Here is a 13,970-nt window from a genome sequence, read left to right as displayed (position 1 = left end):
TGCCTGGCTAATGTTTGTATTTTTAGTAGAGACAGGGTTTCACCATGTTACCCAGGCTGGTCTTGAACTCCTGACATCAGGTGATCTACCTGCCTCGGCCTCCCAAAGTGCTGGGATTACAGGCGTGAGCCACCAAGGCCAGCCAAGTAAATCATTACTGTGACCTTGCCACAGCATAAGATTTCTCTTTTTCAAAATCTGCTTTCTTCCTAGTAATTTTCCTAGACACTAATCTCCACACAGAGTTTGCTTCCTGGAAAATACGATCTTAAGCAGATATTTATCAGCAATACTTTTTTATACTTGGGAATTTTGGGGGTGGTGTTATTAGTTTGACTGGTAATATTTAGTAAGCCTATAAAGATTTCTTCACCTGTTCTTTTCCAATGGACAGTCACACCAATATATGACACCAGCTATTTCTTCCCCATTCTTTTCTAACCATAGCAGGAGCCATTAATTAATGAATACTCTGCTTCCTTAGGCACTCCAGATCTGTTTTTTGAGTTGTATTGATATTGCTCTCCTGTAACTAATGTGTATGTGTCACCTAGATAGGAATATTTTAAATGATGCTAATTCACTGGGTTACAGTGACTGGAGTTACCATAAAATATCTCTCTGGACGTTCCAATACGGAGGAGGCCTTGTCAATAATAAATCCTCATTCAATTCACTTTTCACTCCTAAGAACACCCAAAGCTAGAGAAATGTGTAATCCCCTCCCAAGAGATGGGATTTAATCTTACCAAAACAATATAGATTACATATTTCATCAAGCATCACTATTTCTTGATGATTACTTGTTCCCTCGGACCCTTATACTGCATAACAAGGGCAGAGGGTATGTCTTCATTCAGTGATAACTATGTAAGTCCTCAGGTGCCACTAACACAGGGTAGGGATGAAATCTACAGGTCTTCTATTAGGGACACAATCTAGTGGAATTCAATTTTATTTAATCAAATCAGTTGTGACCCATCACCATTCCTTAGGTTTGTAAACATTGTTCTTAGTTGCTATCTGTCATCCTAGGGATACGTAACATGAAATAGAAGTAGTTTCTGAGTATGTGTTACCTTGTAGCCTTTCTCATTTGCTCCATCTCCCTCACCCCTTCTCTTTTATCATTTGTCATGCTATAATTCAGAGGCAGTATACTGTAGTAATTAGAAACATGGATTCTAATGCCAGACTGCCTGTATTCCAATGCTGGCTCTCCTGCTTTTCAGAAGTCAGGAATTCTCAGTTTCTTCCTCTGCAAAATGGGGATCATAATAGTACCAACCTTAAATATCCAGTTGTAGTAAGGGTTATTACTTGATAAATGTAATATGCATCTTAGAACAATATCTGGCACATAATAAGTATTCTATAGTATGAACCATCAATTACAATTACTTGGGCAGAAACAGTTACCAGGCACCTCCTGTTTGAAGAATTGCCTTGCCCCATCCTCTAGAGGTGAAAAGGAGAAAATAAAGCAGATGCTGGTAACACTATAGCATTCTGTTTTTGCATAGATGCATAGAACCAGAAGAATAGCAATTTCCTCTTTAGAAGACAATACTTCCAGATTCTTTCTCATCCTTCCAGCTTTATTCTTTCTCAATAGCATAAATTTTATCTAACAGAAGGAACTTGTGCATGCTTGGAGTATGCCTGTGGGCTCCAACCTCTCTACACTTGAGTGGTAATTAAATCAATCAAAGTCTTTCTCTGCTATGATTCCAAGTGCTTTCCGAGACTGCAAGCTGCCTGAGGCAGCTTCTCCCCTTCTGCTTTCAATTAAGTTATCACTGCCCCCACCTGTCTAGTGAATTGAGAAAAAGGGAACATATGTCTTCCAGGAAGACACTCCACTTCCATTCCTGTGTTTCATGCTTCTTGGCTGGTGCAGTGTATCCCCTGGACCCTACTCCTGTCACACCGCTGGGCAGGGAGAGATCTCTCATAGGACTCCATGCTCTGCTGTGAATAATCACAGTGGGTTTCTGGCCATCTGTTTCTAGAGAAGGGTCTTATTCTATTTGCACTCTAAGACTTAACAGGTAATTTTTTTACAAAAGCATTTGTTTTTATGCACAATAAAATAGAACATAGAGTCAGAGGATGGTAAAAATGAGCACACTACAATATACGTAGAAAATATTTTTTTCAATACCCTTAAAATAAGCAATTTCAGGTCAGGATTTGTCAGGCTGGAGAGTAGTCAGTGAGCATGCCCCAGCTCTCACTCATGATGTATAAACTGGTATTGGGTGCTGATGGTTTAAGGCCTTTCCAGAAGAGATCCTGCCAGGCTAAACGATATGGTTTGGGTTTGTGTATCCACCCAAATCTCATGTCAAATTGAAGGAGAGGCCTAGTGGGAGGTGATTGGATTATGGGGGTGGTTTTCACCCTTGCTGTTCTCACGATAGTGAGTTCTCGTGAGATCTGATGGTTTAAAAGTATGTGCCACTTCCTTCTTAGCTTTCTTTCTCTCTCCCCTGCCACCATGTGAGAAAGGTGCTTACTTCCCCTTAACTTTCCACTATGATTGTAAGTTTCCTGAGGCCTCCTAGTCATGGTTCCTGTTAAGCATGCAGAATTGTGAGTCAATTAAACCTCTTTTCTTCAAAAATTACCTAGTCTCAGGTAGCTCTTTATAGCAGTATGAGAATGGACTAATACAGAAAATTGGTACCAGGAGTGGGGTATTGTTATAAAGATAGCTGAAAATGTGGAAGTGACTTTGGAACTGGGTAACAGGTAGAGATTTGAACAGTTTGGAGGGCTCAGAAGACAGGAAGATGTCGGAAAGTTTGGAACTTCCTAGAGACTTTTTGAATGGTTTTGACCAAAATGCTGATAGTGGTATCGACAATGAAGTTCAGGCTGAGGTGGTTTCAGATGAAGATGAGGAATTTATTGGTAACTGGAGTAAAGGTAACTCTTGCTATGCTTTAGCAAAGACACTGGTGGCATTTTGCCTCTGCCCTAGAGATCTGTGGAACTTTCAACTTGAGAGAAATGATTTGGGTATCTGGCAGAAAAAATTTCTAAGCTACAAAGCATTCAAGATATAAATAAAGTGTATTTACAAAAGGGTAAATTTTGTGAAATTTATAAAAGTGTACGCTCCTTTGCATGAATTAAGATGATCTGAAACTGGAACTTACATTTAAAATGGAAGCAAAGCATAAAAGTTTGGAAAATTTGGAGCCAGCCATGTGGTAGAAAATAAAACTTCATTTTCTAGGGAGAAATTCAAGCCTGCTGTAGACATTTGCATAAGTAAAGAGGAACTGAATGTTAATAGCCAAGACAATGGGGAAAATGCCTCCAGGGCATTTCACAGACCTACACAGCAGCCCCTCCAATCATGGGCCCAAAAGTCTAGGAGGGAAAAATAGTTTCATGGGCCAGGCCCAGGGCCCAGCTGTTCTGTGCAGCCTTAGGACATGGCACCCTGCATCCTCATTGCTCCAGCTTCAGCCATGGCTAAAAGGGGCCGAGTTACAGCTCGGGGCATGGTTTCAGAGAGGGTAAGCTGCAAGCCTTCGTAGCTTCCACGGGTGTTGGGCCTATGGGTGCGCAGAAGGCAAGAGGTGAGTTTTGGTAACCTCCTCCTAGATTTCAGAGGATGTATGGACATGCCTGGATGTCCAGGCAGATGTCTGCTGCAGGGTCAGAGCCTTCATGGAGAACTTCTACTAGAGAAGTGTGGAGGGAAAATGTGTGGTTGCAGACCCCAGATGTGAGAAGAGGGCCACTGTCTTTCAGACACTAGACTGGTAGATCCACTGACAGCTTTTACTGTGTGCCTGGAAGAGCCGCAGGCACTCAACACCAGCCTGTGAGAAAAAGCTGAGAGGGCTGTACCCTGCAGAACTACAGAGACGGAGTGCCCAAGGCCTTGGGAGCCCACCCCCTGCATCAGCATGCCTTGGATATGAGACATGCAGCCAAAGGAGATTATTTTGGAGCTTTAAGATTTAATGATTATCCTTCTTGGTTTCAGACTTGCATGGAGATGGTAGCCCCTTTGTTTTGGCCAGTCCTTCCCATTTGGAATGAGAGTGTTTACCCAGTGCCTATACCCCTATTGTATCTTGGAAGTAACTAATTTTTTTTTTTGTTTTTTCATTTTGTTTTGTTTTTGTTTTTGTTTTTATTTTACAGACTCATAGGTTGTAGGGACTTGCTGTATCTCAGATGAGACTTTGGACTGTGGACTTTTGAGTTAATGCTGAAATGAGTTAAGACTGGGGGGCTATTGAGAAGGGGTAGTTGTATTTTGCAGTGTGAGAAGAACATGATCTTTAGGAGAGGCTGGGGAAGAATGATATGGTTTGGATTTGTGTCCCTGCTCAAATCTAATGTCAAATTGGAGGAGGGGCCTAGTGGGAGGTGACTGAATCATGGGAGGAGATTTCCCTTTTGCTGTTCTTGTGATAGTAAAAGAGTTCTCATGAGATTTGATGGCTTAAAAGAGTGTGGCACTTCCCCCTTTGCTCTCTCTCTCTCCTTTTGCCATGTGAAGAAGGTGCTTGCTACCCCTTAACCTTCTGCCATGATTGTAAGTTTCCTGAGGCCTCCTGGTCATGGTTCCTGTTAAGCTGCAGAACTGAGTCAATTAAACCTCTTTTCTTCATAAAGTATCCAGTCTCGTTTTTATAGCAGTGTGATGACAGACGAATACACTGCAGGAATCTCTGACTTTATCCTTGAGAATTTATAATCTTAACATGGTGAAAGGCCAAAATAATTACTCTATGTGACACTGAAAACTACCTTTTTAGCAAGCCAATTTCATCTGGATCTAACCTCTGTTTTCTTACAGTTTTTATTGTCATACCCAAACCATCATGTTACACAGTCTCTAGGAAATGTGCAGTGACTAGGCAGCACACATGTGTATGCACATTGCAGCTCTGTGTCCACACTCAGTACGGAGCACAGTGGATGCACAGTGTGAAATGATCCAGAGGAGCCTAAAATTCTAAACTACCTGCCAGGTACCAGTGGTCTGTCTATGTGGTCAAAAAACAAGTGCTGTAAAAGCAAACCAAGTTCTAATAGAAGGTACATGCTAAGGGCGTGACCTGGATGCCGTTGGTGGGCATCTCAGGACCCTAGTTCAAACATTCATATTAATTATGTCATCTTAGTTATTTTTGAGGTAATACATAATCTATCTTTTAAGGTAGTGCCTGGCATTTAGTATGGTTGATCAAATACTAATTCATATGCTTCAAGAGCCGAGATCGCACCACTGCACTTCAGCCTGGGTGACAGAGTGAGACTCCGTGCCCCCACCCCAAACAAAGAAAAACAGAAAAAAAAAAAGAATATATCCCTTATTGGACTTTGGACATAGACATTATATGTGCATTTAACCTCACTCCAATATACCTATTTTTTCTTATATCAATACTGTAATAACTCAACTTTCACTAGTGATATTAGGCTTTTCAGTTTTCTCAATTACAGTGTTGGTTGGGTTTATTTAACTTCATACCTCAAAGTAGAATCATGATATATTTCTTTAAAAAAAAATCTCAAGTCCTGCAATAGTTGATGAATAGCTGTTTTGGGGGGCAGGCAGGGGGAGTGGTTAAAATATCTTAATCAAATAGGAATAAGGTCTGTCCTGTGTTTGAGATAGCAGAAACAATTTGAAGCTGTGGTAGTTATCATGACGAAGACTGGGAATTCAGTCTCGTGTAAGGGCAGCTCGTAATTAAAACGAACACAGGGAATGCATAGTATTTCAATGTAAGGGCTGTTTAAAGACGTGGTCTCTGAGGTAGAGTTGGCAAATGAGGTGAGAAGCAGACTCTAAAATCTTGCTTTAAGCAGCATTTTCTTGCTTATTAATCTGACAGCTTTTTCCGCTGCTCTCAAGCTAACTACAGCAGTTCTAATCACAGAGAGAGCACGTCAAATTGCTCTGAACTCAAGCCCATCAAAAATGGAATGCCTTCAGGATTTAAAGAACCTTGAGGGGTCAAAGCTCTTACTCCCTATTTACTATGTCATATGCCATCAACTTTGGTGAATATAGACAAGGAATTAAAATACTCATATGCCTGTCTTCTGTTTTCCATTATCTATTTTACCTATTTTATAAAGTTGTACAAAATTATGTCTCCTTTCACTGCAGATATTCTCTTATTGTTTAAGTGCTGCAAATTTTGATACTGTCACATATAGAATATGCTGTGTTTAAATGCGCCGTTATAGGAAAACGAGCACTAATCATACCCCTGCTTGAATCTTCAATTTGTTTATTTTCCAAATTATTTTTCCCATGAATATTTTCCTATCCAATGAGTCCTAAAGTGACACAGAGGATACAAGCAGTACTTGCATTGCACTATACACTGTTTAATTGAAACACATGTATATCAGAACCCTGTCATCACTTTGCACAGTTCATGGTAAACGAACGCAAGAAATATCTCTGAAATCTAGGTCTATGACTCTTTCTTTTATTGCATTCATATTATGAAAATAGTGTTGGGTGTCAGATATATTTTAATCTGTTACTTTTTATTTATTTGTTTTAATGATTCTCATTAAATCTCTCACTCTTTGATTTGTCACCTATCAATAGCATCTCTTTCTCCTCTGTCTCCTCATCAATTGTCAAAAGCTGAGCTGAGCTGGAGACAGTTGAGCTGCCAGATGTCCAGTGGCTAATTAAGAGAAGTCAAAACGAAAGTAACAGTCAAGCCTTTAATCACTTAATTGTGATTGTATAAGGGAACAATGAAACAAGAGAAAGCATCAACTCTCTTAGTGTTCCAGTATCCCCCCATGGAACAGCAGCAGGTGGGCATTGCTAGTGGATTAGGGCAGATGTGGAGGGCTTTTCACTGCACAGAAAGCCTCAGACAGAAGGCCCTGCTCTTTTATTGACTCGAAGGTGGTGTCAAGGGAAAAGAGAGAGGAAAGGCTTAGGCCTGAAAAAGTACTGAGTACTGAGTCAAAGAGAGGAAAAGCATTTCCAAGGTCCCCAATAAGGAGAAGTCTTGGCGGAAACACTTTAGAGAATACCTTAGTCCATTTGGACTGCCATAACAAAATACCATAGACTGGGTAGATTATAAACAACAGAAATTTATTACTCACCGTTCTGGAGGCTGGAAAGTCCAAGATCAAGGCACCAAAAGATGCAGTGTCTGCTGAGGCCTCGCTTTCTGTTTCATACCTGACATCTTTTCACCAGGTCCTCACACAGCAGAAGGGATGAGACAGCTCTCTAGTCTCTCTTTCATAAGGTCACTAATTCCATTCATGAGCACTCCACCCTCATGACCCAATGGTACATAAATGTGATGTCCATAACATAGGCTGACACTTGATTCTAGACTTTGACCTTAATTATTTTTCTGTGGCCTTCATCATAATTTAATGCCTGTGGGAAAAATATAAAGTTAAATCATGTTATTAATGTGATTAATAATGTATAATTGTGGGTATATGTGTATACACATATCCCAATTTTTACTCTCCACTTAAATGACACATCTTACTAAAACTAGCATGGGCTAGATTTAAAAAAAAATAGATGTCTTTTGACAATTAGGAGTTTAGCCAACATTCAGTAAGGGAGCCTTCCTAGGTGAGCCTTCCTAGCCTTCCTTCTGTTGTCATAGAATGGGGCTATGGTTCCATTACTTTATTTTGAACCACATATTACTGTTTTTTAAAAAACAGAAAGTAACTCAATCAATGCCAGTTTTCAACACCAATGGGAGTCACTGAATAAAGTGAGTAAAGGAGGCAAAGAGATTTGACACAAGCTTAATTATTCCTGTGGTATGGCTTCATAATTGTATTGGGTATTATAGTAAACAAAACTCATAAAGATCACTTTATCAACTACCATGGTAAGTGTTATTCACCAAAATACAATAAGTAGTTCTAGTTATGCAAATAGGTACTTGTAGCATGAAAGAAAGTTCCCAGTGACAGCATCACTCACGGATTTTAAACAGATGTTTTATTTCAAACAATTTAGATGAAAGTGAAAGTGATATGCCCTAGAAAAATTGTTAAATAATTCAAGAAGTGACCTTATTCATAACAAAGATGCTGAAACCGAATATATATGTGTAGATAAACATACATATCTAAATTGAATAATCTTTTTTCATAAAATGTAACTTAAAAAGTTTTATTTCTAAAAATAAAATGTAGTGCCATATGCAGCATGTCATTTTAAGTGTGCATTCTTAAATTTAAAAATTAAAGGCAAGTCACAATTCAACTATACATATTATATAAATCTTATATATTAAAAGTGATAAAAATATGGGAGATTTTCTTTTATTCAGAGTTGTCTCATCTATTTCATGGTGATTGAAAAAAAAAAACTTCAGCCATATTAAATTTAAAAGAGTTTCATTGAGCAATGAACAATTCATAAATTTGGCAGCCTCCCAAAACAGAGTATGCTCAGAGACACCAGCACAGCCACGTGGTAAAAGAAGATTTATGAACAGAAAAAGGAAAGTGATGTACAGAAAATGGAAGTGAGGTACAGAAAAAGCCAAATTGGTTACAGGTTGGTATTTGCCTGATTTGAACATGGTTCGAACAGTTGGTTACATTTGATTGACCAAAACTCAGGGCTTGGTACAAGTGTGGGCTACAGTCTGTTTACACATCTACTTGTTATATTTCAGGATGTACAGAGAAACCTTTAGTCCAAACTTCAAATATGAGAGGAGGCAGCTTTAGGCTAAACTTGATTTAACAATGTTATATATGATGTTACCATTTCTGTATAGAACATTGTACTTTGAGCCTGATTTGAAACCACTAAGTGAAATGACAAAGACCCTACTATGTTAAAGAAAACCGTAAAGCTCCATTTTATTAAAATAGATGCAATATGCTTATCAATTTTATTCTTAGAGGAAAGTGTTCAATCACAAAAGCAATGCCTATTTAGAATATGTTTTGAATTTGTTAAGAAAAGTTTTGAATTTGTACTTAGTTTGTACAAAGTGATACTAACTCATTTATTCATGTCCTTGTGTCTCTGGCACAAGAGATAAAAGCTTGTTAGTGTTATTTATACAAGTTTTGAAATAAAGAAGAAAAGGGAATCCCTGTCGCTATATTTTTTTCTGCTTTCCTACTTTTGGCTGAGCCTCCTGTAAATAAATTACCTTATGTAATGCCTTATGCAAACAGATTTAAAGAGTTCTTTTTAACTTTTGATATTACAGGTAAGAACTTTTATAGGACATTTTGTTTTTAATCCCTTCCTGTATCTTCTTGCATGATTTTTCTTGGCACAGAATCTTCACCGATATCTACTGTCTGGCCAGGAGGTCCAGCAGAACCACTAGCTTCTTTGGAGGCTGATGTTATTGAAGCTGCTTTTCCAATTCCCAGCAAATGATATAAATTATAGGAGACTGGAAAGGTCACCTCTGGAACAGTCCTACTTAAATTAGCTCAAATGATCACTAACCTGCAGCTACGGGGAGAATCTGAAGCCCAGGCCGCAGGAGTGGTTGTGCCAGCCGACAGCGGGCTGGTGCCTTGACCTCACATTAGTTTTCATCTGGAAAACAAGATCAAAGCACAATTGTGGCTGAAACTCAATTAGATATACTTTAGAAATGTAAAGATTTTTTTTTTTACTGATGTCTTGTTTCTTTAAAAGATATAACTGTCTGTTTTTTGGTCACTTCAGTATGTCTATATTTTACATAAAATATACTTGGTTACATTAAATCTCTTATTTCAAAATAGGACTTAAATTTACTACATACATAATATGTATACATATATATTCATAAATGTAGAATGTAGTAGAAATATAAAGAGTCTGTATCACTCCATTGTAGTTTCCTTGAATATTATTTGCCAAAACACAAGTGTAAATGCAATGACTTTCTGTTTAATTTATAATACCTAGGACCATACAGAATCACTTAGAGTTTGTTTCTGAGTCAAGCTCCTTGGCTGTAAAGTCCAACTCTCCTTGGGCAAATTGCTTAACCTCTCAGTATCCATACTGACACAAATATAAAAAGAGCATAATAATACTTAGCTCACAGGTACCTAACAGCCAGTACAGCCAACTGCCCTTGGTACTCTGTTTGATGTGGTCCTGTGAGCTTCCTGCTAGGCAGGATATCAACTCTTTAATTGATAGAACATGCTGAGGTACAGGGAAATGCAGGGAAGAAGGTGGTATGGCCAGGGTAGAAGTGGAGTGTATAGTGGAACAAAAGTATTTCAAAAGTTTATTACCAGGTGTGAGCTGTACGGAACATACTTGCAAAATATTGGCCTTGTTTGTGAACATGGATTAAGTTAGTAAGCAGTTAATATACATTAAACTTTAGATAGCACCAGGCATATAATTTTTCAGAAAACTCTTTTAGAACTATATGCTCAAAATGTTACAATATGAAGACTTAGCGGCCTGAAAAATACATTGGGAAATTAATGTGGGAGGTTTTGCTGTCTCTAAAGAAGCCCTTAGTGTTCCACAGACATTTAAATTTTATCCAGTTGTTTAGAAGAGATTACAAGACTACAAATTCCTTCTAAAAAGATGGGTTGATGGGGACATGGCCATTAAATAACATGTCTAAAGAAGTTGCAAAAACTGAAATAAGATGTGCATACACCAAACCCCAAAATAAATACTGTTGATTAAGTTTGTGGTGATGTCTTTATTAGTAGTAAGTTCTGACCAAGTCCGCCATTTGGTAGTTTATGAAATGCAATTGTTGTTGTCTTTATTCATGTTTAACAGAGAAAAGCAACAGTGCAATACAGTAGAGAAAAGTCTTTGGACTTCTTTGCACTGCTCATCTGATTAGATTGGGCCAACTCATGCTAATCCACTTTTTGATTAATTCAAAGTCAACTGATTAGGGATATGAATTACATCTGCAACATCCCTTGACCTTTGCTATGCAATGTTGTTAACGTAAGAATGGTTACCCCATCATATTCACAGATTTTGTTCTCCCCTCAGGGGAAGTAATTATACAAATTATACACAGTGAGTAGTACACCAGAGGGCAGGATTCTTGAGTCCATGTTAGAATCCTGCCCATCACAAGAGTGTTTAGATAATCCAGAAATTAGTGACATATTATGAACATAATTGCTGAAAATTATTTATCATCCCTCCAAGTGGTATTATTCAATGGCTATTTAGAGAAATGTATGTTTTTATGTAGAATGATATGTTCAAGTTATTTAACCTACATAAACATTTCATGCAAAATGTGACTTTTAAAATATTAATTAGAATTTTTGTTCTATAATCTTTGCTCTTATTCTACATAGCCGTATTTTGTGGACTAAAGAAGTTCATTGATAATAATTATAAAAGTAGAGGATGACAGAAATAAAAAGTCAATTATGTGTTCCAGAGAAACAGAGGATACTTGTCAAAATGTATTATACTTACAAGAAAACTGTCCATCTTTATAACAAACATTTTAAAAATCCATTCAGAACACCTATGTGAACAATAAGATTTGAGCCCTTTCAACAGCAAAATAGTCAAAGAGAGCAAAAACAAATGCTTTTGGAAAACATAAGAAGAAAACATCTTTCTTTTTTTGCATTTGTTTGATGGAAAGTTTTTTTCTGGCCTAAGGTAATGTTTAATTTAACCTTAATATATTTATGTGAAAAATATCTCATGTAATGTTGAAGTTTAAATTATTGATGGATTAAAACTATATGTTTTAAAAATGAACATTTAATAAAATAATTAAATGCCCTGTCATGTTTTCAAAAACTAAAGCTGAATTTCCAACAGTATTTCTATTTCCAAAGCTCAGCATTACTATATTCAAAATAAATTTTATTAATTGATATTTGATCCACATTTTGCATCACTTTTTTGCTGTCATAGGATAACAGCATAAGGCACTGCAGAAGCACTGTTCTTTGAAAATTGCACTGGTATGTTATTTGTATTGACTTAGATTTCCGTAACTATCGGAGCATTTATGATTGCTGCTCTTATTGAAATTTTGCTCTGAATTTTTCCTTTTCAGAGACAAGAAACCTCAAGGTTTCCTCTAGGGCAGAAACAATAACAATAGTCGTATCTTCTTAGGAAAATATATGTAAAATTGCCTAGTTGCGTAGCCTACTGTATGCATAAACCTCATGTTTGTGAAATTGTGTTGATCAGATAGCATTAAGAGTTGGGCCGCTTTTGGATAAATATTGGTGAAACATATAAGGCTTTAAATAATTATTGTCTACTACTTCGTATTATATAGGAATATTAATACTACTGACATATGCAACATTTTAAATTAAAAATTTATAAAATGTTCAAATTTTCTGGAGTTGATTAGTCTAGGTTTTTTAACTCAAACCACAAAAATGTATTTAGTCCCTGTTGTATGTACCATCACAGTGGCAAATTGGAAAGAATATTTTCTACTCTACAGTCAGGGAGAATAGGTTTCAATTCAGGCTCTCTCATTAATTAGGTGAACCTAGGTCAACACATGTTTTAAACTCTATGAGTTTCAGATGTCTTACATGATAAAATAAAGTTTTGATAATTAACTAACAGACAAATTAACCAAGTTAATCAGGTTTTGTTTTTTTTTTTTTTTTTTTTTTACCATAAATGTGGTAACTACCTGGAACATTTTTCCTTTCTTACCTCATCTCATTTTTCTGACTAACTCCGATTAGTCATAATTCAACTGTCAGTTTAGATATCAATTCTTGTGGAAAACCTTCCATGGCATTACCTTCACCTCATCCCTTCTTAGACAGATTAGCTGCCCCTGCTCTTTGCCCTTTGATTAGTCTTTCCTGTAATCATAGCCCTATCATTGCCTTTCTCTTCCTGTTCTATCTCTAGCTCCTAGAAGGCTGTCAGGCAATGAAAACATACAGTTATATAAATTGCACTTATATATTGTATTTAGTCCTAATAGTACGACCCAGTCTATTAATAATCTTAGTGAGTTTAAGTGATTTTTCTGGATTGTTTATTTGAATGTTAATCCCATGAAGCTACAGCCTTTGTATATATGTGTAATGTTAAATATACTTGATAAAAAGGTAGGTACACAATAATTATTTTTGAAAAATTCATTAACAATAGCAACAATAGAGTACTTACAGAGTGCCCAGCATACAATTATTTACAAATATTAATGTCTTCAAACATTCCCCTACTTCTCACATATCAGAAGTCTTAAATTGTTTTTTGTAATTGACTTTGTACTTGAGCCATTGATACCTTGGATTTATAAACATCACATGTACAAAAAGAGCTGACTAAAAATAAAATGGTCTATTTAACTAGTAATGTAAATAAATCACTGTCCCACCTTTAGATAGCATCGATCTTGACATAGATTTATGTGACACAGAAATTGGAGAAGCTAAACTAAGGATCTAACTTGCAAGATGGATACAGATAAACATTCACACACACACATTTTAGGAAAGAGATCTAAATTGCACAAATGCATAGAAAAATTGTAATAAAATTAAAATAATTACATAAATATAAATAACACATATAGGTAAAAATTTAAAAATACAATAATAGAAATTATACCAACTGATTTTATGTTAGAGAATACTATAAAATGGTTTTAAATGGATCTGTAGCGAAATTACATAAGCACACCATTTCTAAAGAAATACGTAGTCAATAAAATAAATATATGATTGTGATTACTTGCATATCCCCTTTTGTGAAAAATAAAGCTATCTGATTTCAAAATTGAATTGCTAACATACCTATAATTTTGTATGCATTCATATTAGAAATTAACACAATAAAATTAATAACAACATTTACAGATTCATTAAAGTACCTTTCAGAATGAGGTTATTTGTACTTATTTTCAAGTTTTTCGTTTCATATGTAGTGTAAGCTCTGCATGTGGGAAACATTGTTAAGTATAACTCATGGGAACAATCTTATTCTAGGATCCTCTATGGGA

This window comes from Hylobates moloch, unplaced genomic scaffold, assembly GCF_009828535.3.
Source record: "Hylobates moloch isolate HMO894 unplaced genomic scaffold, HMol_V3 SCAFFOLD_4, whole genome shotgun sequence".
Taxonomy (NCBI): domain Eukaryota; kingdom Metazoa; phylum Chordata; class Mammalia; order Primates; family Hylobatidae; genus Hylobates; species Hylobates moloch.
This window is presented reverse-complemented; position numbering follows the sequence as displayed.